The sequence below is a fragment of the Hyperolius riggenbachi genome, chromosome 6, assembly GCF_040937935.1.
Source record: "Hyperolius riggenbachi isolate aHypRig1 chromosome 6, aHypRig1.pri, whole genome shotgun sequence".
NCBI classification, from domain to species: Eukaryota; Metazoa; Chordata; class Amphibia; order Anura; family Hyperoliidae; genus Hyperolius; species Hyperolius riggenbachi.
Window position 1 is genome coordinate 125,943,729 of NC_090651.1, and position 27,750 is coordinate 125,971,478.

General features: G+C 46.0%; 1 long non-coding RNA gene across 2 annotated transcripts; it reads left to right on the forward strand.

Moving 5' to 3' along the window:
- Positions 1 to 23,201, forward strand: LOC137522542 (uncharacterized). 2 transcript variants are annotated; one of them, XR_011022327.1, is made up of 4 exons: positions 1 to 148; positions 4,343 to 4,412; positions 19,492 to 19,662; positions 22,653 to 23,201. It is a non-coding gene; the product is annotated as an uncharacterized lncRNA (long non-coding RNA). The 2 variants fall into 2 exon arrangements; XR_011022326.1 differs by lacking the exon at positions 19,492 to 19,662.
- Positions 23,202 to 27,750: the final 4,549 nt, after the last annotated feature.

Sequence of the window (27,750 nt, forward strand, 5' to 3'; positions counted from 1 at the left end):
AATGCTCCTGATGGAGGAAGTGCATAGCCTGGAACAGCACATGCCCAGTGACCTGCAACCAAGGTGGATCACAAACTTCACAGAAGTACAGCGGATCAGACCAGAAGGACATTGAGAGCTGACAAACAGGAGCTGGAGGTAGCCCCAGGTAATTAGAAATCTTATTTTACCCCTCAGGTTTACTTCAATACTTTAAAGGGAACCCGAGATGTGAGGCCTATAGAAGTGGCCATATTTATTTCCTTTTAAACAGTGCCAGTTGCCTTAGGCTAGTTTTACAGAGGGACGTTGTTTTCCTGCGTTTATATAGTGATATAACGCAAGATACCGCACTGCATTTTCACAGTGCGCCGTTAAAGTCGCATTGTAAATGTTGCATTAAGGTAATGTGCTGCTGCAGTACGGAACTTTTTAACACTGACTTTAACAGATACAGGGAAGCATACATAATTTTTCAGACTATAAGAACCACTTTTTCTCCCCCCAAAAGTGTGGGGGGGGGGAAAAGCCCCTGCATCTTATAGTCCGAATGTAGTCAGGCAGGTGTCCCCCACAGGCAGGTGCAGGACAGTGCGGAAGCCCTCACCTATTCCAGCTGTGGGCTCAAAGTCCTGCATCCTGCTTCTGTGCATCCAGCATGACATGGATGGCTCACACTCTCACCATGTGGCTCCTGTTGTGGCTCAACTCACCAATCTTCCTGTTGGGGTGCCTCTCACCCGCTTGCTCTATTCGGGGCGCCCACGTGGAGTGGCTCTTGCTCCACCGCTGTCACTCCTCTGCATCCGCGCACCAATCGTCCTAATGGGCGGTTCCTGCAGAAACTCCAACACCGGCTCCGCCATTATTACTCCTGAACCACGCACTGATCATCTTGCTTAGCTGCTTCTCAACCGCTCACTCTGTCCATGTGGATCCTGCAGGCTCGGCTCTACCGCAGGTGAGACACCTGGACCGATGTCCCCTGCAAGTATTATGCATTACATGTTGGAAGACAGTTTATGTTGTGAGAAAAAAGTAGGTTGTGGGGACCATGTAGCTTAGTGTAGATTATGGGGACAGTGCAGCTTGGTGTAGGTTGTGGGGACAGTTCAGCTCAGTGTAGGTTGTGGGGACAGTGCAGCTTTAGTGTAGGTTGTGGGGACAGTGTAGCTTAGTGTATGTTGTGGGGTCAGTGTTGGTTACTGTAGGTTGTGGGGTCAGTGTAGGTTACTGTAGGTTGTGGGGTCAGTGCAGCTTACTGTAGGTTGTGGGGTCAGTGTAGGTTACTGTAGGTTGTGGGTTCAGTGTAGGTTGTGAGGACAGTGTAGGTTACTGTAGGTTGTGGGGACAGTGTAGGTTACTGTAGGTTGTGGGGACAGTGTAGGTTACTGTAGGTTGTGGGGAAAGTGCAGCTTAGTGTAGGTTGTGGGGAAAGTGCAGCTTAGTGTAGGTTGTGGGGAAAGTGCAGCTTAGTGTAGGTTGTGGGGACAGTGCAGCTTTAAGGGGCCCATACACTCAGGCGATTTTCTGGCCGACCGATCGATCGATCTATTGCAAATTGGTTGGCCAACCGACCGATCGATGGCCGATTTCGAACGATTTCGATGGATTTCAATCGAACGGCAGGGTGGAAAATTTAGGTCGATCTGATGAGATTGCTTATCATTTTGCATTGGCCTTAATGGAAATCTGATGGCAAAAAAATGCCATCAGATCGAATTTCAATAGATTTCAAACTGAAATCTATTGGAATTCTATCCTGGTAAAAAATGTTCTAAAAACGCATCAGATAGATCATCAGATGCATTTCTTATCTATCTGCTGCCAAGCTGACGAGTGTATGGGCACCTTTAGTGTAGGTTGTGGGGTCAGTGTAGGTTAATGTAGGTTGTGGGGTCAGTGTAGGTTACTGTAGGTTGTGGGGTCAGTGTAGGTTACTGTAGGTTGTGGGGTCAGTGTAGGTTACTGTAGGTTGTGGGGTCAGTGTAGGTTACTGTAGGTTGTGGGGACGGTGCAGCTTTGTTATGGTGACAGTGTAGGTTACTATAGGTTGTGGGGACAGAGCAGCTTAGTGTAGGATGTAGGGACAGTGCAGCTTAGTGTAGGATGTAGGGACAGTGCAGCTTAGTGTAGGTTGTAGGGACAGTGCAGCTTCTTGTAGGTTGTGGGAACATTGCAGTTTAGTGTAGGTTGTGGGAACATTGCAGTTTAGTGTAGGTTGTGGGGACAGTGCAGCTTAGTGTTTGTTGTGGGGACAGTGCAGCTTAGTGTAGGTTGTGGGGACAGTGCAGCTTAGTGTAGGTTGTGGGGACAGTGCAGCTTAGTGTAGGTTGTGGGGACAGTGCAGCTTAGTGTAGGTTGTGGGGACAGTTCAGCTTAGTGTAGGTTGTGTAGTGTAGCTAGTGGGGCAGCTGGGGTTAGTTTAGCTGGGCAGTGCTGGACAGCTTTGAGACAGCTGTGGGGGGAAAGGCACCAGGTTTAATTTTTTTTTTCCCCCTTGGTTTTTGACTTCTGAAACTAGATGCGTCTTATAGTCCAAATAATACGGTACTTTTCATTGCATGTGATGTGACTTTTTTGTTGCGTTGTGATGTTGAAACTTTAACCCCGCATCACAACACAACGTCCCACTGTGAACCTAGCCTCACAGTCCTGCTCATTTTCCTGGTCACTATGGTCTAAATCACACCCCTGAAACAAGCATGCAGCTAATATTGTCAGATTTGTCAGACACCTGATCTGCATTCTTCTTCAGGGTCTATTGCTTAAAGTACTAGAGGCAGATGTGCCCAGTAAAAGGAAATAAACATGTCAGCCTCCATATCCCTCTCGCCTCGCATTCCCTTTAAGTTCTACAGCAATTTAATACCACAGTGCTCTTCTATGGTTGGGTCAGAATGGCCATCCTTTGCTCCCTATGCCTGCCAGTGAGTCTTGGGCACCCATTAGGCCCCGTTCACACTGCACACGTTGACGTCCGGATTTCGGCAACGCGTGCAGGAAGCAGACATGCACTATATCAGAAAGTGCATAGACTGCACTGTGTGATGTTCACACTGCATGCGTTCCAGACCAGTGCGGTCCGCACGCATTTTTTCCCAAAACGTGTGGCTGACATCAGCCGCACAATGCATACAAACGCAAATGGCGTGCATTCGTATGCATTGCGTTCCGAACGCACGGCCATCCGCATTTAATGATGTGAACAGGGCCTTACCCTGCAGCCACTTCACTGGCTCTTCCTCTTCTTTTTTTGGATCACTTTTGGTAGGTACTGTCTACTATGTACCTGTAACTGTCCACCAGACCTGCCATTTTGGTCACCCAGGCATCTTGTCATCACAATTCAACCCACTTCTTTATACTTTGGATCTGTAGTTGACTATTCACTTGGTGCCAGTATATCCTACCCTTTGACCAGTGCATAATTGGTGTTCTTTAGTTGTATTGCTTGTCGTTTTAACCTTGTAACTGATTTGCGTTAATTGAATAATATATTACTTGGATGTTCTGATTTGAGTGATTAGGCACTTACCAGTAGATTGGTTTCTTAATCAGTTCAACTTTGCTTAAAGCAAACCTAAACACAAAAATAAAACAGCAATTTAACTTTTCCCTGTAGTCTTTCTGTGCCCTTGCCTCATTCTGTGACCTTTGGTCAGCTGCAGTGCCCTTCTGTCAGCTGTATGTACCTGATGTGCTCTCATGCACGTAAACCTTGCTACTGCGCAGGCGATCAGGAGGCGTGCAGCCCGGGGCTGTGCATGTGCAGTAGCCCGCAACTGCCCAGCTTCCAGAGGAGCTCTGCGGCTGACTTGGAGGGTCATGTAATAAAAGCAAGGGAACAGAACTGCAAAGGGCTGGAAGCAGCCACAGGTAATTAAACGTTTTTCTTTTAGCTTTGTGTATTCGGGGGGGGGGTTCATATGGGACATCTTGTTCCAACCCTGCCATCCCCGCTTATATTGCTGCCTAGGGAGGCTTTGAAAGTGCTTGTGTCCCAACTGCTTTCTGAAGACGGGTGGCTTTGTACAGTGCATATGCAAGTGTGCGCGCTGGCGCATGCGCAGTGTGGAGCCGCCCTTTTTCAGGTAACATGAAGTGCTTCTGAAGGCTACAAAGGGCTCATGTACATGTATTCGACCATTCAGGTATTGGGAAACATTTGGACCAATACCCTGCACTCACTGCATCAAATGTATGCTTTTTTATGTGCTCTGATGAGAACATGTCTATAGATTTGCTTTCCAGGCATAATATATTCAAGTTTGCAGTGACAGTCACATTTACTGTTAGAAGACGTTATGTATTGTTATATTAAACTGGAAATTCACTTTCAAGTCTTTTCATTTTCTTTTAGGTAGAATGCAGACTGAGCAAGAATCATTCTGGATGAGGATGAGAAGATAGCATGGATCCGGAACTCAAAGGTAACCACTGAACTCCCCATCTGTCCACTACTGCAAGCTGTCCACCCTTGGTGGAGGGGTCTTGCCCTTATATTCTGATCTACAGAGAGCGACTTCATAATCTGAGTGTTTGGCTTTATAAACATCTGTCTACTAGAGACAGTTTACATAAAAGAGAATCTGTCATTTTAAAAAACAGATACTTACATCGGAAGCAGGAAGTCACTGGATCCTAATGAGGCTTCCCCATCTTCCTTTATGCTGGGTACACACGATGCGATTTCTCGCTCTATCCACGGGATCGATTATTTCCAACATGTTCAATCGGGTTTTGAACGATACGGCCGTTGTTTTTGCACACTTAACATGCAAAATCGACGGCTGTAACGATTGAAACCCAATCGAACATGTCAGAAATAATCGATCCCGCGGATCGAGCGGGAAATCACATCGTGTGTACCCAGCATAACAGAGGCGATCCAGCGCTGGCACCCCTGAACTAACCAAAACAATGACGATTGCCTTTAGTGGCTTTCCGCTCAGGCAGCTTTCAGAGAGGCCGAGCAGTAAGCTGCTAGTGCGCCTGTACGCAGCAGCAACAAATGGGCTTTCAGGGGTCCCAGCTCTGGGTTGCCTCTGCTGAGGACAATGTAAGCCTCTTTAGGATCTAGAGGCTTCCCCCTCAAGAGGTAAGTACTTCCCAGGGGCACTTTTATTCCCTTCTGGTTTCCCATCTGGTTCACTTAAACCACTTCAGGACCACAGGATTTACCCCCTTTAAAGGGAACCTAAACTAAAAGGATGTGCATTTTTTCCTTTTAAAATAATACCAGTTGCCTGACTCTCCTGCTGAACCTGTGTCTCTAATACATTTAGCCACAGTCCCTCAACAAGCATGCAGATCAAGTGCTCTGACTGAAGTCAGACTGGATTAGCTGCATGCTTGTTTCAGGTGTGTGATTCAGCCACTAATACGGCTAAAGAGATCAGCAGACTGCCAAGAAACTGGTATTGTTTGAAAGGAAACACTCATATCCCTCTCAGTTAAGGTTCCCTTTAAAGACCAGGCTATTTTTTGTAAAATAGGCCACTGCAGCTTTAAGGCCAAGCTGCAGGGCCGCACAACACAGCACACAAGTGATTAAACCCCCCCCCCCTCCCCCGCCTTTTCTCTCCACCAGAGAACACTCTGTTGGTGGAGTCTGATCGCTCCCCCAATGTTTGTTTTTGTTTTTTTTATAAATATTTTTGTGATTATTTTTTGATTAACCACTTCCCGACCGCCTAACGCACAGAGGCGGCCGGAAAGTGGAGCCCTGAAGGACCGGCTCACCCACAGAGGCGGCGGTCCTTCTAAGGGCATGGGCGGAGCGATCGCGTCATCCGTGACGCGCCTGTCACCGCTCGCCCGCTGCAACATCCCGCCGGCTATACGGAAGCGCCGGCGGGATGTCAACCCCGCGATCGCCGCATACAAAGTGTATAATACACTTTGTAATGTTTACAAAGTGTATTATACAGGCTGCCTCCTGCCCTGGTCGTCCCAGTGTCCGAGGGACCACCAGGGCAGGCTGCAGTCACCCTAGTCTGCACCCAAGCACACTGATTTCTCCCCCCCCCCTGCCCCAGATCGCCCACAGCACCCATCAGACCCCCTCCCTGCCCACCCCCCAGACCCCTGTTTGCACCCAATCACCCCCTAATCACCCATCAATCACTCCCTGTCACTATCTGTCAACGCTATTTTTTTTTAATCTCCCCCCCTGCCCACTGCCCCCTCCTGATCACCCCCCCACCCCTCAGATTCTCCCCAGACCCCCCCCCCCCCCCTGTGTACTGTATGCATCTATCCCCCCTGATCACCTGTCAATCACCTGTCAATCACCTGTCAATCACCCATCAATCACCCCCTGTCACTGCCACCCATCAATCAGCCCCTAACCTGCCCCTTGCGGGCAATCTGATCACCCACCCACACCAATAGATCGCCCGCAGATCCGACATCAGATCACCACCCAAACGCAGTGTTTACATCTATTCTCTCCTCTAAACACCCACTAATTACCCATCAATCACCCCCTATCACCACCTGTCACTGTTACCCATCAGATCAGACCCTAATCTGCCCCTTGCGGGCACCCAATCACCCGCCTACACGCTCAGATTGCCCTCAGGACCCCCCCTTATCAATTCGCCAGGGCATTATTTACATCTGTCCTTCCCTGTAATAACCCACTGATCACCTGTCAATCACCCATCAATCACCCCCTGTCACTGCCACTCATCAATCACCCCCTGTCACTGCCACCCATCAATCAGCCCCTAACCTGCCCCTTGCGGGCAATCTGATCACCCACCCACACCAATAGATCGCCCGCAGATCCGACATCAGATCACCACCCAAGCGCAGTGTTTACATCTATTCTCTCCTCTAAACACCCACCAATTACCCATCAATCACCCATCAATCACCCCCTATCACCACCTGTCACTGTTACCCATCAGATCAGACCCTAATCTGCCCCTTGCGGGCACCCAATCACCCGCCTACACGCTCAGATTGCCCTCAGACCCCCCCTTATCAATTCGCCAGTGCATTAGTTACGTCTGTTCTTCCCTGTAATAACCCACTGATCACCTGTCAATCACCTGTCAATCACCCATCAATCACCCCCTGTCACTGCCACCCATCAATCACCCCCTGTCACTGCCACTCATCAATCAGCCCCTAACCTGCCCCTTGCGGGCAATCTGATCACCCACCCACACCAATAGTTCGCCCGCAGATCCGACGTCAGATCACCTCCCAAGGGCAGTGTTTATATCTGTTCTCTACCCTAAACACCCACTAATTACCCATCAATCACCCCCTGTCACTGCTACCTATCAGATTAGACCCCTATCTGCCCCTAGGGCACTCAATCACCCGCCCACACCCTCAGAATGCCCTCAGGCCCCAGCCCTGATCACCTCGCCAGTGCATTGCTTGCATCTATTCCCCCCTCTAATCACACCTTGAGACACCCATCAATCACCTCCTGTCACCCCCTAGCACACCTACCCATCAGATCAGGCCCTAATTTGCCCCGTGTGGGCTCCTGATCACTCGGCCAAACCCTCGGATCCCCCTCAGACCCCCTTCCGATCACCTCCCCAGTGCATTGATTGCATCTATTTTCCCCTCTAACCAGCCCCTGAGACACCCATCAATCACCTCCTGTCACCCCCCCCCCTAGCACTCCTATCCATCAGATCAGGCCCAATACAACCTGTCATCTAAAAGGCCACCCTGCATATGACCGGTTCCACAAAATTCGCCCCCTCATAGACCACCTGTCATCAAAATTTGCAGATGCTTATACCCCTGAACAGTCATTTTGAGACATTTGGTTTCCAGACTACTCACGGTTTTGGGCCCGTAAAATGCCAGGGCGGTATAGGAACCCCAGAAACTGACCCCATTTTAGAAAAAAGACACCCCAATGTATTCTGTTAGGTGTATGACGGGTTCATAGAAGATTTTATTTTTTGTCAAAAGTTAGCGGAAATTGATTTTTGTTTTTTTTTCACAAAGTGTCATTTTTCACTAACTTGTGACAAAAAATAAAATCTTCTATGAACTCGCCATACACCTAACGGAATACCTTGGGGTGTCTTCTTTCTAAAATGGGGTCACTTGTGGGGTTCCTATACTGCCCTGGCATTTTAGGGGCCCTAAACCGTGAGGTGTAGTCTAGAAAACAAATGCCTCAAAATGACCTGTGATTAGGACGTTGGGCCCCTTAGCGCACCTAGGCTGCAAAAAAGTGTCACACATGTGGTATCGCCGTACTCAGGAGAAGTAGTATAATGTGTTTTGGGGTGTATTTTTACACATACCCATGCTGGGTGGGAGAAATGGACAATTGTGTGTAAAAAAAATCAAACAATTGTCATTTACAGAGGTATTTCTCCCACCCAGCATGGGTATGTGTAAAAATAGGATTTCACAGGTCATTTTTGTTTCAAGACTACTCCTCACGGTTTAGGGCCCCTAAAATGCCAGGGCAGTATAGGAACCCCACAAATGACCCCATTCTAGAAAGAAGACACCCAAACGTATTCCGTTAGGAGTATGGTGAGTTCATAGAAGATTTTATTTTTTGTCACAAGTTAGCGGAAAATGACACTTTGTGAAAAAAAACTATTAAAATCAATTTCCGCTAACTTGTGACAAAAAATGAACTCACCATACTCCTAACGGAATACCTTGGGGTGTCTTCTTTCTAAAATAGGGTCATTAGTGGGGTTCCTATACTGCCCTGGCATTTTAGGGGCCCTAAACCGTGAGGAGTAGTCTTGAAACAAAAATGACCTGTGAAATCCTAAAGGTACTCATTGGACTTTGGGCCCTTTAGCGCAGTTAGGGTGCAAAAAAGTGCCACACGTGGTATCGCCGTACTCGGGAGAAGTAGTACAATGTGTTTTGGGGTGTATTTTTACACATACCCATGCTGGGTAGGAGAAATACCGCTGTAAATGGACAATTGTGTGTAAAAAAAATCAAAAGATTGTCATTTACAGAGGTGTTTCTCCCACCCAGCATGGGTATGTGTAAAAATACACCCCAAAACACATTGTACTACTTCTCCCAAGTACGGTGATACCACGTGTGGCACTTTTTTGCACCCTAACTGCGCTAAAGGGCCCAAAGTCCAATGAGTACCTTTAGGATTTCACAGGTCATTTTGAGAAATTTCGTTTCAAGACTACTCCTCACGGTTTAGGGCCCCTAAAATGCCAGGGCAGTATAGGAACCCCACAAATGACCCCATTTTAGAAAGAAGACACCCCAAGGTATTCCGTTAGTAGTATGGCGAGTTCATAGAAGATTTTATTTTTTGTCACAAGTTAGCGGAAATTGATTTTAATTGTGTTTTTTCACAAAGTGTCATTTTCCGCTAACTTTTGACAAAAAATAAAATCTTCTATGAACTCACCATACTCCTAACGGAATACCTTGGGGTGTCTTCTTTCTAAAATGGGGTCATTTGTGGGGTTCCTATACTGCCCTGGCATTTTAGGGGCCCTAAACCGTGAGGAGTAGTCTTGAAACGAAATTTCTCAAAATGACCTGTGAAATCCTAAAGGTACTCATTGGACTTTGGGCCCTTTAGCACAGTTAGGGTGCAAAAAAGTGCCACACGTGGTATCACCGTACTTGGGAGAAGTAGTACAATGTGTTTTGGGGTGTATTTTTACACATACCCATGCTGAGTGGGAGAAAGATCTCTGTAAATGGACAATTGTGTGTAAACAAAAATTAACAAATTGTCATTTACAGAGATATTTCTCCCACCCAGCATGGGTATGTGTAAAAATACACCCCAAAACACATTATACTACTTCTCCTGAGTACGGCAATACCACATATGTGGCACTTTTTTGCAGCCTAACTGCGCTAAGGGGTCCAAAGTCCAATGAGCACCTTTAGGCTTTACAGGGGTGCTTACAATTTAGCACCCACCAAAATGTCAGGACAGTAAACACACCCCACAAATGACCCCATTTTGGAAAGTAGACCCTTCAAGGTATTCAGAGAGGGGCATGGTGAGTCCGTGGCAGATTTCATTTTTTTTTTGTCGCAAGTTAGAAGAAATGGAAACTTTTTTTTTTTTTTTTTTTTCTCACAAAGTGTCATTTTCCGCTTACTTGTGACAAAAAATAATATCTTCTATGAACTCACTATGCCTCTCAGTGAATACTTTGGGATGTCTTCTTTCCAAAATGGGGTCATTTGGGGGGTATTTATACTATCCTGGAATTCTAGCCCCTCATGAAACATGACAGGAGGTCAGAAAAGTCAGAGATGCTTGAAAATGGGAAAATTCACTTTTTGCACCATAGTTTGTAAACGCTATAACTTTTACCCAAACCAATAAATATACACTGAATGGGTTTTTTTTATCAAAAACATGTTTGTCCACATTTTTCGCACTGCATGTATACAGAAATTTTACTTTATTTGAAAAATGTCAGCACAGAAAGTTAAAAAAATCATTTTTTTGCCAAAATTCATGTCTTTTTTGATGAATATAATAAAAAGTAAAAATCGCAGGAGCAATCAAATAGCACCAAAAGAAAGCTTTATTAGTGACAAGAAAAGGAGCCAAAATTCATTTAGGTGGTAGGTTGTATGAGCGAGCAATAAACCGTGAAAGCTGCAGTGGTCTGAATGGAAAAAAAGTGGCCGGTCCTTAAGGGGTAGAAAGCCCTAGGTCCTCAAGTGGTTAAATATTTCCCTTTTATTTATATATATTTTTTTGTAAGCCCTCCCTCCCTCCTCCAGCCAATCACTGTGATCGTCTGTCATAGGCTTCAGGAGCTCCGCCTACCAAGCGGAGATGCGCACGCGATCTCCTGCAAAATGAAGCCCCAGGACTTTACGCCGATCGCCGTTAGGCGGTCCTCGGGCTGCGGCCAAGCCTGTCGGAGTGACACAGTCGGCAAGCAGTTAAAATCTACATGCAGGTGGTAGATGTTAATCAGCACAGTAGCGTACTGGTTGGCAATCTCGCCTTGCATTGCTGGGTCCCCGGTTCTAATCCCAGCCAGGGCATTATCTGCACAGAGTTTGTATGTTCCCCCTGCATCTGAGTAGGTTTCCTCTGGGCACTCCAGTTTCCTCTCACATCCAAAAACATACAGAAAAGTTAATTAGCTTCCCCCTGAATTGGCCCTAAACTACAATACATACACTACACAATACATACATAGACATATGACTATGGTAGGGATTAGATTGTGAGCCCCTGTGAGGGACAGTTAATTGACAATATACTCTGTACAGTGCTGCTGAAGATGTCTGGTGCTATATAAATACTAAATGGTAATCATTTAAGGCAATTGTTTGTAAAGATTTAAGTGAAAATCTAGCATCAGTACAGGTGTCCCATGCTATTTAATAGCCTGCTGTGCTTCATCACTAAACAGCTGCTGCTGTTGTTCAGCACCTCCCACTTATCTCTCTTGCCTCTCCTTAGAACAGAACATGCTGTTTTCTCCAGGCAATACTTACTGAATGTCTGTACAGGGTGTAAGATCTACTTGCACCTGATAAAGTTGTGTAGGGTAGGCTGAATACCGTGTAAGATGTGTCTCAAAGGAAACTGCTTACAGAAATGTGGAGGCTGCCATTGCTGAACCCCAGTTTAAAGTGTACCTGTTATTAGGACCAGGATTAATGGGTGTATTTATACTTGCCTCAGGCCTCCTCCAGCCCCATGAGATGTGTGGGCTCCCTTGTCTTCCTCTCTGGCCGCTCCGTTCACTTGATATAATCCCCTCCCCCCGGGTAAGCTGGCCAGTCACAGCTAGTCATGCGCTTCCTCACCATGCAGCACTCTCATTCTCTGGAGTTTTCTGCACCTCCACAGTACTGATGAAGGCCGGCCATATTACCGGAGGGGGGGCATATCAAGTGATTAGAGAGGATAGCAAGGATGCTATCGCGCACCTCGTGTGCCTGTAGGAAGCCCCAGGTAAGTATAAATACACCAATTAATCCCATCTCAGGTTTCCTTTAAGGCAGTGTATAGTGGTTTTGTTTTATGGATTAGTACAAAAAAATCTACTTTTACTTAAGATTAATAATAAATAAATCAGAAAAAAATAAATATTGCATATGAAATTGTAATATTTATTTGGACATCATTTGCTGTTTTATTGACAAGTGAGAAGAGTTACTGCGGTGTAGTTCACTATAAAGAACTATAGAGCTAAAATTGAAGTTAGATTTGTTTTTCTTAAAGGATGCCCAAACTGAAATGTGACATAATGAGATAGACATGTGTATGTACAGTGCCTAGCACACAAATAACTATGCTGTGTTCCTTTTTTTCTTTCTCTGTCTGAAAGAGTAAAAATATCAGGTATGTAAGTGGCTAAGTGATAGGAAATAGCAAATTCTTCAGGGCCCTCTTTAGAGGTGGTCTTTAGTATATAAATTGGAACAGCCGCCTTTGAAGTATCCAAAATTCTCCATCACACAATCGTATGTTGCACATCAATGTAAGACTAAGCCTCTACACGCCATCTCATTACGTGCACATAGAATGCACACCCCAGTGACACTTTCCGTGTTTCAAGTTAAGCCGGTATTACCGGTACTCGCGTATCCGTTTAAAGTCCATTTGGCGTTGTAGATCACCCCTGCGGCGGGTACCGCCAGCTGGCCTTGCTGGTTTCCCTGCGTGCCGGGTTGTGCCGGGTAATAGGTCAGGTTATAACTTGCTGAGAATACTCCAGGTCAGAAAGATGGACGCCAGGTTGGGGGAGATGGCGGAGGCCGTCACTGCTTAGTGGAGCATGGACTTCTCGAGCGGCGTCAGCAGGCACGTGACGCGTTTCACCCTTTCCGGGTTTCTTCAGACTTGACGTCAGTGGTATTTCCTTCCCCTTATATTGCGCGATTCAAGAGTGTAAAGTTCATTAAAAACAAACAGGCTAAATTTGAGGTGCACAGGTGCGACATCTAGTGGCTGTTTATAAGAAGACTTTCAAATTTAATCCACTGTTTAAACCATATGGAAACATGGATTTACATCTCTAAATCCAATATGATTCTTTTTTTTAACAACTCTTTATCAAAGTCCCCTCTCCTAGGGCTGATATTTAATTTATATATGATTCCTTTCACCTTTAGGTATTTTGGGTCTGAATTATGATACCTTTCAAAATGCACCGCAACTGGACTCTTCATTTTTTTTCCCTAATATTATTCACATGTTCTTGTATCCTTTTTTTCAGGTGTCTGTATGTTTTTCCAATGTAGAATTTATTGCAGCTACATCTCAATTGGTAGATTACCTTTTCTGTGGTACAAGATATATAGTCATTTATCGAGAAGCTCTCCGATCCATCAGAGTTGCAGAACTTGTCACCTTTTCCACATAGGTGCAAATATCACAGTTTCCGCACCGATGCATACCTTTTACTTCATACTTCAAAGGCGGCTGTTCCAATTTATATACTAAAGACCACCTCCAAAGAGGGCCCTGAAGAACTTGCTATTTCCTATCACTATAGGACCTAATGGAGTGCACTCCAATTAGCTAGTAAGGGTGGGTCAAGATATAGGGACTCAGCTGTTTGGTTTTAATGGGAAGGGAAAGGGCTATTATTAATATTTGGTATGATATTGTGCTAATAAAGTTTTTTTTTTCACTTTTATATACTCAGTGGCTCCCCATAATTTTTCTATTGGATGTATTCTGCAATGGGTGAGATGCTTGAGTATTTGGTAGCTATCCCATCATTTGTATATATATTATTTGAAAATGCCTCTGACAGAAATCCCCGTTTATTATCCACCAAAAATGCCTAAATAGGCCTCTTCTCAACTTGAAAAGTTAAAGCAAGCCTGAATGAATTAAATATGCAGTACTAATGGTAAATAGACATTTGTAACAGAGCAAAATAGAAGATATGTATTTGGCTAGCACATTAATATTGCCCTAGTTTATCACTTGGTTCGCTGCAGATGATCATAAACTCACTTTACATGTGCCACAGACTTACGAGGGTTGAATGAAAAGTAATGCCTCCACCTCCATAACTCGTCAACAGATGGCAGCACTGGTTTGTGGCAAGTACTGGATTGTTCAGTAGACTCTCCTCTACAGTTCCAGTTGGTAGGAAGCCTTAGCGTTGGACGGTTGTGTTGTGTTGCAGTGCAAAGTATGGAACCCTGCGCAGAAGGTCGGTCAATGTGATTTAAGCAACGTGCTGTTATTGAATTCCTGACAGCAGAAGGTGTCACCCCAAAGGAGATTCACCAGAGAATGAAAGCTGTTTATGGTGGTTGTGTTGATGTGAGTACTGTGCGTCATTGGGCCAGTAAATTTAAAGATGTTGAGGTGAGAACATCTGACTTGCGGGACAAAGAAAGAGTTGGACGTCCTGTGACAGAAACCTCACAGTTTCACAGGCAGAAAGTTGACAGACTGATTTCAGGACAATCGCCGTATCACAGGGAAATTGCAAGCATAATAGGCATTTCACAAGAACGTGTGGGTCAAATTATTGCTTTGCCTGGCTATAGGAAGATCTGTGCACGATGGGTAACCAGGCAATGACAATGCCAGACCACACACATCAAATGTCACCACAGCAGAACTGCAGAGACTGAACCTCACCACCGTACGGCATCCTCCATACAGTCCAGATTTGGCGCCGTCTGACTTCCATCTGTTCCCGATAATGAAAGAAAGTCTTCGGGGACGTCATTACACTTCCGATGAAGAAGTTGAGAGAACTGTGAGAAGCTGGTTGCGGAAACAGAGTGTCGACTGCTTTTGTGACGGCTTCAGGAAACTTGTTCATCGTTGGCAGAAATGTATCCAATTGTCTGGTGATTATGTGGAAAAGTGAATATTGAATATTAAAGATCACATTCTAAGGATTATTTCTGTGTTTGATTTATTAAAATATTCCCATCCAAACCCAAGTTATGGAGGTGGAGGCATTACTTTTCATTCAACCCTCGTATGAATTCTAAACAAGATGTGTTGTTATTATCGATTACTATAGCACCAGCATATTTCATGGCACTGTACAAGGTATAAACAATACAGTTAACAATACCAGATAATGGTGATTGATTACATGTGATGTGATGCAATGAACAAATGAAGTACAGATTCTTACACAGGGGTAGGAGGTATGCACACCCAGGGCCGGGCCGAGGCAGAGGCTGGAGAGGCTCCAGCCTCAGGGCGCAGTGTAGGAGGGGGTGCACAACTCATTCAGCTGTCATTCCCAATAGTGTTTGAAGCAGAAAGAAATAAGAAAAGGGGATACATGACAGTGACTGCAAGCCATATAACTAGAGATTAAGGTGCTGGGGAGGTTGGGGGCCTATTAGTCTAATAGCAATCAGTGTGTGATGGCTGGGGTGGGAGGGATGGGGGGGCGCACTTTGGTGTCTCAGCCTTGGGTGCTGAAGGACCTTGTCCCCTGCTCTGTGCACACCCATTACACAGCATTGTGAGACGAGAGAGAGAGAGAGCCCTGGCCAAAACGGCTTGGGGCCGTTTTCACTTCACATGTTGCTATGCGGAAACCACACCGCAACGTAAAGAAACTGCAACCAATTCACATCAATGGAGTAGTTTCCATTAACGCGAATTGACCTACGTGATCCAGCGCGATTAAACGCTGGGGAATTTATGGACAGCATGCTGCAGTTTTCCGCAGCACGCATCCAATTCCCCATAGCCGCCGCCGGGAAGCCGCATGACACTGCATCCAGTTGTACGGACGACAAGCGGAAGTACCTGCAGGGGATGCAAGGTGATCGCTTTGCATCCACATCGATAGTGGAAATAAGCCCTTACAGTCTTAAGCCTCATCTACACGCGTAGATGAGGCGGCGATGTGGCTTATCAATCGAGCCGCTGATGTGGCTCGATTGATAAGATCTGACAGGTCGGATCTTGCTACCGCCAATTCCCTGCTCGTTCCCCGCGAGGGGACAATGGCATGGAATTGAGCGGAAGATGCGCGGTGCGGGGACGAGCGGGTATCGAATTCGGCGCACGTGCGGGGACGCGGAAGAGGCGATCCGGCGGCTAATCAAGCCGCCGGATCAGAGCCTTATCTACGCATGTAGATGAGGCTTAAAGGATTAAGGGATTGTGTCTTCCAAATTTCCGTTAGTCAGTGAGGCACATATTATCTAGCACAGCAGTGTATATAAATATTGCTGTTCCAGTGACTTTCATTCTGTGTAGAATGATATTGGCATTCTGCTAGTGAGATTATATAGTAAAGGTGGCCATACATTAGTCGATATGGCCAGCAGATAGATCCTTCTCTGATCAGAGATATTATCTATCTGTTCGATTGCTTGCACACAGATTTTTTATCTATTTCAGCATGAAATCGTTGATTATCTGTGCTTGCTGGGTCCTAGTGTCCACCCTGCGGTTCTCACCTCTCCGCCATGTGGTCTCAGTCTTTGCTTCTTCCCGGTGGCTGCTCAGTCTTCTTCACTTCTGTTTTCCTGGGCGCATGTGGGATAAAATGCAGAGGACAGACACTAGAGCACAGGGGTGGGCAAACTTTTTAAGGATCGGGCCACATTCCTCTCGACTGTAGCTTGCTCGCTCTCTCCTCCTTCAAACTGAAGAATTGCAGGAAAGGATTGGGTATAACTCGCCCTATCACACTCTCCAGTGGTGATCTCCATGGCAACAGCAGCATCATGTGACACACTATGTAATGACAGTTCGCATGACACCACCGTTACCATGGAGATCTCCCCTTGGGAGTGTGATAGGGTGAGTTGGATTTCTTGTACATGCTCTGCACGGCGGGAGGGAGAAAGGGAGAGGAGCAGAATCTGGCCCTCTTTTGACAGGATGGCTCCATAGTGCCTGCAAGCCGTATCCGGCCCGCGGGCTGTAGTTTGCCTATGGCTGCATTAGGGGCACTGTGACCACTACAGGCCCCTAGTGTCTATCCACTGTATTATGCCACACAGGCACCTGGGGATACGGAAGTGAAGATGATGCTGGGGAGAAGCATAGACTGGGCTGTGCGGTGGACAGGTGAGAGTACGCTAATCAGTCGCCAACTAAAATGCTGCTAGCAACGCGCTCCCTATCTGTTAACCTAAATTTTTCACCTGGATTGATTGACCCAATTGAGCGATTTTGGTCGAAATTCGCTTAATTGGTTGGTTGATCGGGCCGTATATCAATGAGAGGAATCGATGAGTATATGGCCTGCTTAAAGGATACCGAGTGTATGGCCTTTTTAAAGGATACCTTAGCGCAAAAAAAGAAAATGCAAAAACGGGGTGCAGGCATGTTTAGTGGGCTCTCCTTATGCCCTCCGCTCCCCCCGTTCTCCTCTGTCCCCTTCCGGTAGTGCCTACCAACCTCCCCAAACTTCCTTCCTGGTCAGGGCGGTTGCAGCTGACTGCGCAGGCGCTGCCAGCCATGCATGCACTATGTGCAGCCAGGAGCGCTCTGCGCATGCTCACTGTCAGAACTACGTAGTGCGCATGCGCAGAGCGGTCCGGGAGCAATCAAAAGAGGCGTGCCACTGGGTAATGGCTGCGCAGTCAGCCGCGATCACCCCAACCAGGAAGTAAGTTTAGAGCCCACTACACATGACTACTCCCCCTTTTTTAAATTATTTTTGCGCTAAGGTATCCTTTTAATGCAGGGGAAAGTACAATAGATCCACAGTGCAGTTTATTCTCTGAGACACTGAAGCGCTGGCTCAGCATAATGCCGTTATTTGCTTATATAGTGTAATGCAAAACATAATAGGAGTATTGCACATGTCTGCAGGAGATTGGGAATTTTCAAAATAACTTTCCTGATATCCTACTTTTTATGTTTGTAACATTTATTGAGATATATAGAGAATCATTGCTTCCACTATAGCAGGTTTTCTCAACCAGGGTTCCCTGGAACCCCAGGGTCCTTGAGTACTCTGCAGGGGTTCCATGGCATTTTTCCCTATCGTGGGTGTTGGGTCAAGTATGAAAGAGAGCACACTGTATTAGGGGGTACTGTAAAAAGAAGCACAAAATTGGTGGTCAGAATAATAATGAACACATTAATAAAAAAGCACTAGAATAAAGATACATTATAATGAAGGGCACTGTAATAGGGCATTAACTACCCCACCAGTATTTAAAGACCATGCCACCTGCAAAATAATTTCAGGGGTTCCTTGAGATCCAAAAAGTATTTGAAGGGTTACTCCAGGGTGAAAAGGTTGAGAAAGGCTGCACTAGAGTGTCCCTTCTTTCTCTCTAAACCTTGGCCTGCCAGTTCTAACTGATTTTGTGTTAGGGCATGTGTGCATGGACTGCGGTGTGAATAGTAATAAATATCCTTTATGATAAATATGGCTCGCTGACGGCCTTGAAATGATAAAGTAAGTAAAGCCTCCCCCCCCACCCTCAAACAAAACAAAACAAAAAACATTTCTTTGTCTTTTAATAAATTGTAGTTTTTGCTCAATTAAAAAAAGGGCTACTGCACAATTTTATAGCTCCTAATTTGCAGCTGCCTGATTACTGCTACCTCATTACTGCCCCAATCTGTCAGCAGTCATAGGTATGGGCAGCACAGTGGGGTAGTGAATAGCACTCTTACCTTGCAGCGCTGGTTCCAATCCTAGCCACGGCATTATCTGCACGCGTCTGTATGTTCTTCTTGTGTCTGTGTCGGTTTCCTCTGGGCACTCTGGGTTTCCATCCACAATTGGCTTCCTTCTAAATTGGCCCTAGACTGCAATACATATGCTACACAATACATACATAAACACATGACTATGGTATTGATTAGATTGTAAGCCCCTCAGAGGGCGAGTTAAGTGACAAGACAATATGCTGTGTACAGCGCTGTGGAAGATGTCTGCCCTATATAAGCAGTAATAGTTATAAGCGCTGCGAAGCTACAGAAAACCAACAACGCTAAATCACATTTGATGGAGGGGACCTAGAAAGGTGGTGGAGATTTTGGGTTTCTGGAATTGGATTATGATACAGAAGTATTGTAAAGTTGGGACATACTTTGAAGAGCTCTGAAAAAGTGTAATAACCTATGGGGTGCCCAGGGCAGATTAAGCACACAAATGAGCTCCGGAACTACAGCACTAAATATGTTGCATATGGCACTACCCACTGTTGAACTCGCCTACTTTTTACCACATAGCTGTGGCTTTACCCAACTAAAATACATTTCAGGGAAGAACACTCAAATGGCTGTTTTTTCCTTTTTGCAAGACCAGCAACATGTTTTACAAAACGGTTAATGCATAATTGGTTGAAAATAATCCCGTTAATTGCACATAAAAAAACTGTGCTATCTTGGGCTTTAAAAATTGATCCCATAGATCAACCAGTGTCTGGAGTCTGTAATCCCGTTTTTAATCATTCACATCCAGTGGTTCATAAAATTGAGCTTCCCAGAATGCAATGGGAGAGATGATTTGGTGATGTCATCACATGCCGTTTAGCTTCACATGTATACAAGGGACCTGGCTTGAGGCACATAACAGGATTATGAAAGCACTTTTTGCTTATTTGTTTCTGCAGGACTACGGCGGCTGTGTCTGAGGAGTATCAGCAGCAAATAAGGGAGTAGAAATCCTCCTATCAGCAGCAAGTGGAGGTGGAAGACTTAAAGTGGCAAATACAGGCAGAGCAGGTGACGGGGGAAGGCACTGGAGATGGAGAGGTCCTTGCTCACTCAGCAGATACAAGAGAGTAAGATCATTTTCATTACTTTTAGGCTGGTTGCATAGCTAACAGCAGTGCAAGCACTGCATTGCACCGCAGAAATCAGCCTTTATATGACCTTGCGCCACGGTGCAGCGTGAGGGTCATATGCCTAGAGCCGCTCCCCAGCTACTCCCTGCTGGGTAGGAAGGAAGTCCCTGGGATTCCCTTCAGTCATGCACACATGATGCGTAGCCCATTGACTTGCATTGCTGCATAATCATGTGGTAGGCATGGATCATGCAGTAATGTGCTACAGCCTTTGCTTTGGCAGTCATCACACAAATCTAAGTCTCCTTAGATCTGCATGGCCCTTGCGGTGGGGAAGCAGCCAGGGCTGTGGAGTTGGTACAAAAATCATCTGATTCCGACTCCTCAGTTTACAAAAACATCGACTCTGACTCTTCTAGGTACCCAAAATTGCTCCAAATCCTACTCCACAGCCCTTGCATGGCTGTGGAGTGGGTACAAAAATCATCAGACTCCGACTCCTCAGTTTATGAAACCTCCAACTCCAGGTACCCCAAAATTGTTTCGACTCCAACTCTGATTCCACAGCCCTTGAAGCAGCATGAAAAAATAACGCGGGCAACAGTGTGTGAGGGGCCTAAATGTAAACTTGCCACTTGTACCATATGTATATATGTGAGGTAACGGTCCTGCTGCTTTTCCTCTAGTAGTTGCTCACCTGTTCATGTAATTCTCACCAGACCTGCAGCAGGCTGAAAGTCAGGTCAGGTTTGGTTTGCCTGACCACTTCGGTACCAGCAGTCTTTGGCCCCTTAAGGACCAGAGACTTCTGGTTTGAAAAAACGGCTTACTGACCTGCTGCTACCACTGCTCACACTGCTTTCCCATCGCTGTAGCCCCCTCACTCTGCTGTCCCTATGATGGCAGAGCTCTCTGAGCTGGTCAGGAGCCGATTTCATTGGCTCCTGACCCTGTGATCAATGTGATTGGCTGACAGTGATCACAGGGTCAGAAACGAATGAAAACTGCTCCTGACCTGCTCATGGAGCTCTGCCCTCATACTGATGATAGAGCGAGGGGATGCAGCAGCAAGAGTGGCAGAAGCGTGTGGTGGAAATGGATGAAATTTACACCCTGGCAGGATTAAGGGGTTCTAAACAGGGCGTACATTTCAATCAGCGTGGTCCGGAAGTGGTTGGTTACAGGCTCACAAAATATAACCGATATCAGAATGACTTTATTGATATTTAAGAAACCCTAACCCTTATAAACTTAAAATATATAATCAGTAGATAACACATGAAAACTGCATGTCTAAATTTTCAGAAGCTGCAGAAGTGAAAGCATATATACTATCTGACACGTTAGTAAACTGGCTTATAGGCTTTTTATCCTATATCAGACGTGTCCAGTTGTGGATACACCCATTGTATGTGTAGGATGTAGATGCATCCACCATTAGCATAGGAGATTGGCCTCGACGCCGGCAGAGGGTCTTATCCCATATGCCTGTGTTGGATATGTGGCACCAATAATCCCGTTTATGTTGGTATGCTGTGTTAGCTACTGGCTGTGAGTTTTTAGCCGAGGGCCCTTTTTAATTTTGCACAGCTATTTTACCACCACCTCCTTTAAGGTCCGTACACACACCTATAATTTTTATGTGCAGCTCACTGGCCAATTTTCCCACCTCCATGTAGTATGAGAGCATACCTACAGAGTCTGTTCATAGTATTCCAAATCTGTTGGCCCTCATAGTACATGGCAGTGCTAAAATTGGCCAGTTTAAAATTGGATATGTATGCGGAGCCCTATTCAGACTTGCCCCAATAGCCAACAAATTACATGAATAGGGAAATAAACGCTGTGTTTGGTGGGCACTAGGGAGGGTACCGAGTACACTGTGTTGTGAACAAGCACCTTTTCCACTAGCCGCAATCTGCTTAAAAAAGCAATCGCTGCCATTTTGCTGATCGCGAGTGCACCGTGAATTACAAGTAAATCACCGTGCACTTATCCATTTAGCGCGTTTTCATTTTCTGCAAATCGCAATCGGCGGGCTGCACAATTATTGGTGCAATTGTGTTTCACTCACAATGGTTCACATCGCAATCGCAGCAAGTGGGAAAAATAAGCTTTTGCAAGCACGTTTGCGATTGCAAGTGGAAAAGGACCCTTAATGTGTCTGGTGCCCCACCCCTTTACCCACCAACCACATGGAATATTTCCCTCCTCATCTGCCTGCCATCGGTGTAACGTTAAAAATAAGGTTGTGGTAAAATAGCAATGCCGGTCTCAACGGTTTGAATGATTGCATTTGACTATTCATGTTTGTTGTACTTGCTACCTGTGAGCTCCAGGCTGCTGGTGTATTTAAATACAAATTGGAGTTATTTCCTGCAGTTTCTTCTGTGGTGTATGAATAACCCCAGAATCACACTACATAGCAACCCACTGCAGAGCAACACGTGTTCTCCTGCTTTGGTAATGTGAATTAGGCCTTAGTCAGATTCTGAACTAAATCAGAATCTGACTAAGGCCACCCATCAGACTTGCTCCCTCTTTCAACACATTCAAGCAAGCCCTCAAAACCCACCTCTTTATGATGGCCTACCCACCTCCTACCACACAGTAACTCTCTAAGGAATATTTAACAGCCCCCCCTAGTGTTTCCACCCCTCCCTTTAGATTGTAAGCCTCTGGCAGGGTCCTCCACTCCCTAGTGTAATCTACAGGATCATGTGCTCCTGTCCTATGACAGCCTGTACTTGTATTACTGGGCCTACCTAACCAGCCCATATTGCATGATCATGTATTTTGTACAATTTGTATGTATAACTTTGTTCTATGTTGTATAACCTTATGTCTGTCATCCTTGTATCATTGTATATATTTATTGCTGCGTAATATGTTGGCGCTTTATAAATACAATAAATAATAATAATAATAATAATGTTTGCCATTTATAAGAGATCCTATAACTGACTTGGCTTTCTCTGTGATTGCAGACCAGAAGTGGCTTGTGAAAGAGCAACAGCGTCTAACTGTATTTTGCCAGGAAAGAAAAGAATCTGCAGTTCAAACTGAAGTCAAAACCTATGCTGAGGTTAAGGTACAGAACTGCGTACAAACTGAAATCCAGCCAGACTCTGAGGAACTGGAGTGGAAGCAGCTAGTGCAGCTGGAACTGCTACGCAAATGCTCCCTACGAAGGGCCGAGAGGAATATCCTGGAGGAAAAGGTTGTATTTCAGCTTGAGAGGATTGTAAAGAAAAAAAAAAAGCAAAAATTGTTTGAGGCTAAAATAGCTCTCCAGCAACTGCAGGCAGCACACTGGATTTAGGACCATTTCACACTAGAGCGGATGCAAGACGGACACAGTTCTGTTCATTTTGCGTCCCCTTGCAGAAATTTCACCCTCTGCTTCGATCATGTGTCCTGCATCGATCACATCTGCATTACCGCTCATCTATCCCACCACCGTTCGGTCTGTCTATATTCAGACCGGAGGCAAGCAGGAGTATGGGGCTCTCCATAGGCTGCATTAGGCCATCTCTCCCTAGCAACGGAGAATTTTCATTGGTGCACTATGAACCAATGAGAATTTTCCCTCTTTCTAAGGATACACATTAGTCTTTTGCAGCTCAATGGAGAGCCCCATGCTAATACCAGCTACTGGGCTGAATATAGATGGACCAAGCGGTGACGAGCTGTGCCTGAGGGACCGAGCGGCGGCGATCTGTGGGAACACGCAAGTATTACGTCACAGCAGCAAGCGAGCCGTGCGAAGCTGATGCAGCAACTAGCCTAGTGAGAGCGGACAGTGTCCATTCTCATAGGCTTTCATTGCATAGAATTTCCCATCCGGTCCAGGAAAATGTGCCAAGTTCAGACTCTGTTCCGCTTAGTGCATTGCGACAAGTGGATCCATTTTTTTTAACCAGTAGAGGTGGATCCTATTTTTAACATTAGGATCGGCTTCCTGCACAAAGTGGAGTTTTAAAAAAAAAACATTAAAAAAAAAGTTCCCGAACCGGCCTTCAGTGAAGATGCACTGAAACTTATCTCCAGGTTCATAAAGTGCAAGAACCTTCTGTGATTTCCACAATACTTAAAGGAAACCAGAGATTAATCAATATAAAAGTTTTATACATACCTGGGGCTTCCTTCAGCCCCCTCTGTACCGATCGCTCCCATGCCGTCTTCCTCTAGTTCCCCCTTCTCCCGGAAGAAGCTCCATTAGCTTGACCAGTCGGGGCGAACTGCACATTCGCAGCCCATCAGCATGCGGGTGCTCCCGTGGCCTGAATTGGCATGCGCAAGCTCAGAAAACTCCCAGCTGCAGGAGCGAGATGGGGGGGGTGCAGCCGGGCATGCATTGACCAAACCTATGGGTCTTCTACTGGGAGAAGGTGGCGGGGAAGATGGCATGGAAACGATCAGTGCGGAGGGGGCTGGAGGAAGCCCCAGGTTTGTATAAAACTTTTATATTGATTGATCTCTGGTTTCCTTTAAACTTTCTTTATGCCCCGCCCCCTCTAGTGTCCATCCCCCTCTCCATTTCCTTCTCAGGCCAAATCCATGGCTGCTGCTTCTTAAAGACAATATAACCCCACTGCTAAAAAAAAGAACCCAGATACTTGCCGAATGAGAGGTAAGGCTCTAGGTCCTAATGAGTCTTCCCTCTTCTCTCCCGGTGCCCGTGGTGCTGCGCTCTCCCCAGGAGCAGTATTTGACTAAATTGGTCAAATACTGCTCCTTCCGCCGGCAAAGGTCACTTTGGAAAGTCTTTGGGAGCCCGAGTACTCCCGAAGATGGGCCGCTCCACAATAAGCACGCGAGCGCCCTCTATCGTGTCATCACGCATTCGCAGTACGGAGCTGCCTGTCTTCCGGAGAACTTGGCTCCCGAAGACTTCCGAAGCCCCCGATGGGGGCTTTGAACGGGAGAGCCAGCGCTGCACTGAGTGCACCGGCAGAGGAGAGGGAAGACTCTCCTCTGCCGGTGCAGACCTAGAGCCTTCCTTCTCCTTAGGTAAATATCTGGTTTCTTTTTTTTAGCAGCGGGGTTACATTGGCTTTAAGTGACCTATATGTGCCAAAACCAATTCTGGGTATGTCGCAATGATGCTTGGCAAAATAAAACTGATTCGGATTTGTAAGCTACACTATGCTTATGCAGTAATACAAAGTTAAACCACAAGATGGTGTGGTTGCATGCTTAATAGTGGGCTCAGCCTCAAATTAATCACTGGTATGTGCATTTCATTCATAGTACTGTATAGTGTATCTACTATGTATGTTTATAACCATAATAAAAATAAAAAAAGTTGCTCGTGATTGGTGTTTTTTTTTTGCTCTACACCAGGAATATAACAGTTGGGATGCAATAGCTTGGTCTACTCTAGACAACCTTTCCACTTCAAGTAGAATCTGTGAGTTAAAAAAAAAAACCTTGGGAGGAGAAAGCCTCTGGATCCTAATGAGGCTTCCCATCCTCAACCAGTGCGATTCAGCGATGTTTAATGGTGGTCCAATCAGGTCCACTCTACTGCTGAGGTGCAGACTGCTCAGACAAGTTCTTGTGGCCAGAACGGTAGGGCTAGGGAAGCCTCTTTAGGATCCAGAGGCTTCCCCCTCCTGAGGTAAGTACCCACTAAGGAAGGGGTGACCAGACTTTTTTAGGCCTAGGGCCACGCTGCCATTCTTGAGGGCTGGGGGGGCAAACTAGCGAAATTGAAGGGAATGTCAGAGGAAGTGCAAGAGCCGCTTGCGGTCGCGCTGACATCTGGAATATTCTGTGCAGGTGCAGAGCTGCTGTGCCGTACGCTCCAGACGACGCCAGCGCAACGACAAGTAGCTCTCATGCAGGCACAGTAGATGTCGGCATCTGCACTGGAGGGGACCCCAGGGCCACTGTCTGGGATCTGAGCTGCAGCGAGGGCACAGGACGGCTGCCAGGGGCTGGAGGAAGTTTTTTCTTTTCTTTTTTCCTTCTTCAGACATTCCCTTTAAACGTTATGTACAGTATGCCTGTGACAATTTGTCAAATAAAACATTTCCACAGAAATAACCCATATACAGTGTGCAGTTGATATGTCCCTTTCAATATGCAGGCATAATAATAATACAGACACTTGTATAGCGCTTTTCTTCTGTCAGTCTCAAAAGTGCTCAAGAGCTGCAGCCACTGGGACACGCTCAAGAGGCCACCCTGCAGTGTTAGCGAGTCTTGCCTTGGACTCCTTACTGAATAAGCACTGACCCCTAGCCAGGATTCGAACCCTTGTCTCCCATGTTAAAGTTATTGCCCTTTAAGGAGTCATCAAGCAACTAATGCTACCCATAGTAGTACTAACCTGGGGCTTCCTCCAGCCCCTGGCAGCCTCTATGTCCCTCGCCGCAGCTCCGATGGCCCCCGTTCCTCGACGGCGCGCAGAACAACCTCCAGGTCCTCCTCTACTGCGCCTCCTTGACCGCTGCTCTCAATCACCTCCACATGGTCTGGAACATACTGCACAGGCGCAGAACTACTGCACCTGCCCAGTACGTTCCAGACCACGTGGAGGTGATTGACAGCGTGGCTTGCACAATCGCAGTAGAGGACAACCTAGAGGTTGTTTTCCACGCACCGTCAGAATGGGGGCCAGCTGCGGCGAGGGACATAGCGGCTGCCAAGAGTTGGACAAAGCCCTGGGTAAGTAGTACTATGAGTAGCACTAGTTGCTTGACTACTCCTTGAACCAATACACTACATAGTGCTAGTAGCACTGTTGCAGCTGCTAATCAGTGTCTGGTACTGCTGATGGCACAGTGGCAGCTGCTAATCAGCGGCTGTTATTGCTGCTGGCATAGTGACAGCTGCTAATCAGGAGCTGGTATTGCTGATGGCACAGTGGCAGCTGCTAATTAGCGGCTGTTACTGCTGCCACCATAGTGGCAGCTGCTAATCAGTTGCTGCTGCTACTGCTACAGTGGTGGCTGATGATCTACAGGTGAGCAAAGGGGGTAGTAGTGGCGATGCAAGGTGGCCCCTGCATGGGGCACCTCAGCTATGGCCTGCGACAAAGTGATATTCTACCTTTGTTGATAACTAGGCAATCTCATTAGTTTAGGTCTAGAACAAATTTGAAGCGCAAGTAATCCTGAGAAGAAGAAGCTGCACCACCAATAATGAGTAATCAATGCTTTTATTTATTTAAACACTAGGTCACCACCCTCAGTGACCTGTCTGGTCAACGCCCTGGCAGCATAGAGAGCTGGATAGGTGGGCTGTCCAGTCACTGCCCTTGGAGCATAGAGAGCTGGATAGGTTGGCTGTCTGGTCAACGCCCTGGGAGCATAGAGAGCTGGATAGGTGGGCTGTCCAGTCACTGTCCTCAGAGCAATACAGAGCTGGATGGGTGGGCTGTCTGGTTACTGTCCTTGGAGCATAGAGCAATGGATTTATGTGCGGTCTGGTCACCACCCTGGGAACATAGAGATCTGGATGGATGGAATGTCTGGTCACCACCCCCTGAGCATAGAGAGATGGCTGGGTGGGCTGTCTGGTTACTGCTCCCACAGGATAGATTGTTCAATGGCAATTTTAGCAATCGGAAAAAGTAATTTTTTTTTTTTTTTTTAGCTAAGAATCGTTAGAACAATTGGATAACTGTGATTGGAAATCACATGTAATACATTGATTTTCTTTATCAACTAGCCAAAATGTACTTCCCACCCATCACGACTAATTATAAAAATTATTTTTCTGACAAAATTGCAGCCAAACAAATAATTCAAGAATTGTTCTCAGACGAATTGGAACATCAAAGGAGTTTATTTTTTGCCAGTTTGATCACAATTGTCTGATCGCTCAAACAATTCAATTTCTACAGAAAAATCGTTTGAGCGATCAGATAATTCTGATCGGAAGTGAAGTATTGTAATACATCATTCACTACTACACCATCAACAAACCAATTTTTGCTTTCTATCGATCATAACCGACAAGAATATCCAATCGGACTACTGATTCTCTAATCGTAATGGATTGTGCCCATCAACGGAGATTATTTACAACCAATTTGATCATATCTGATCAGAATTATCTGATTGCTCTAACAGT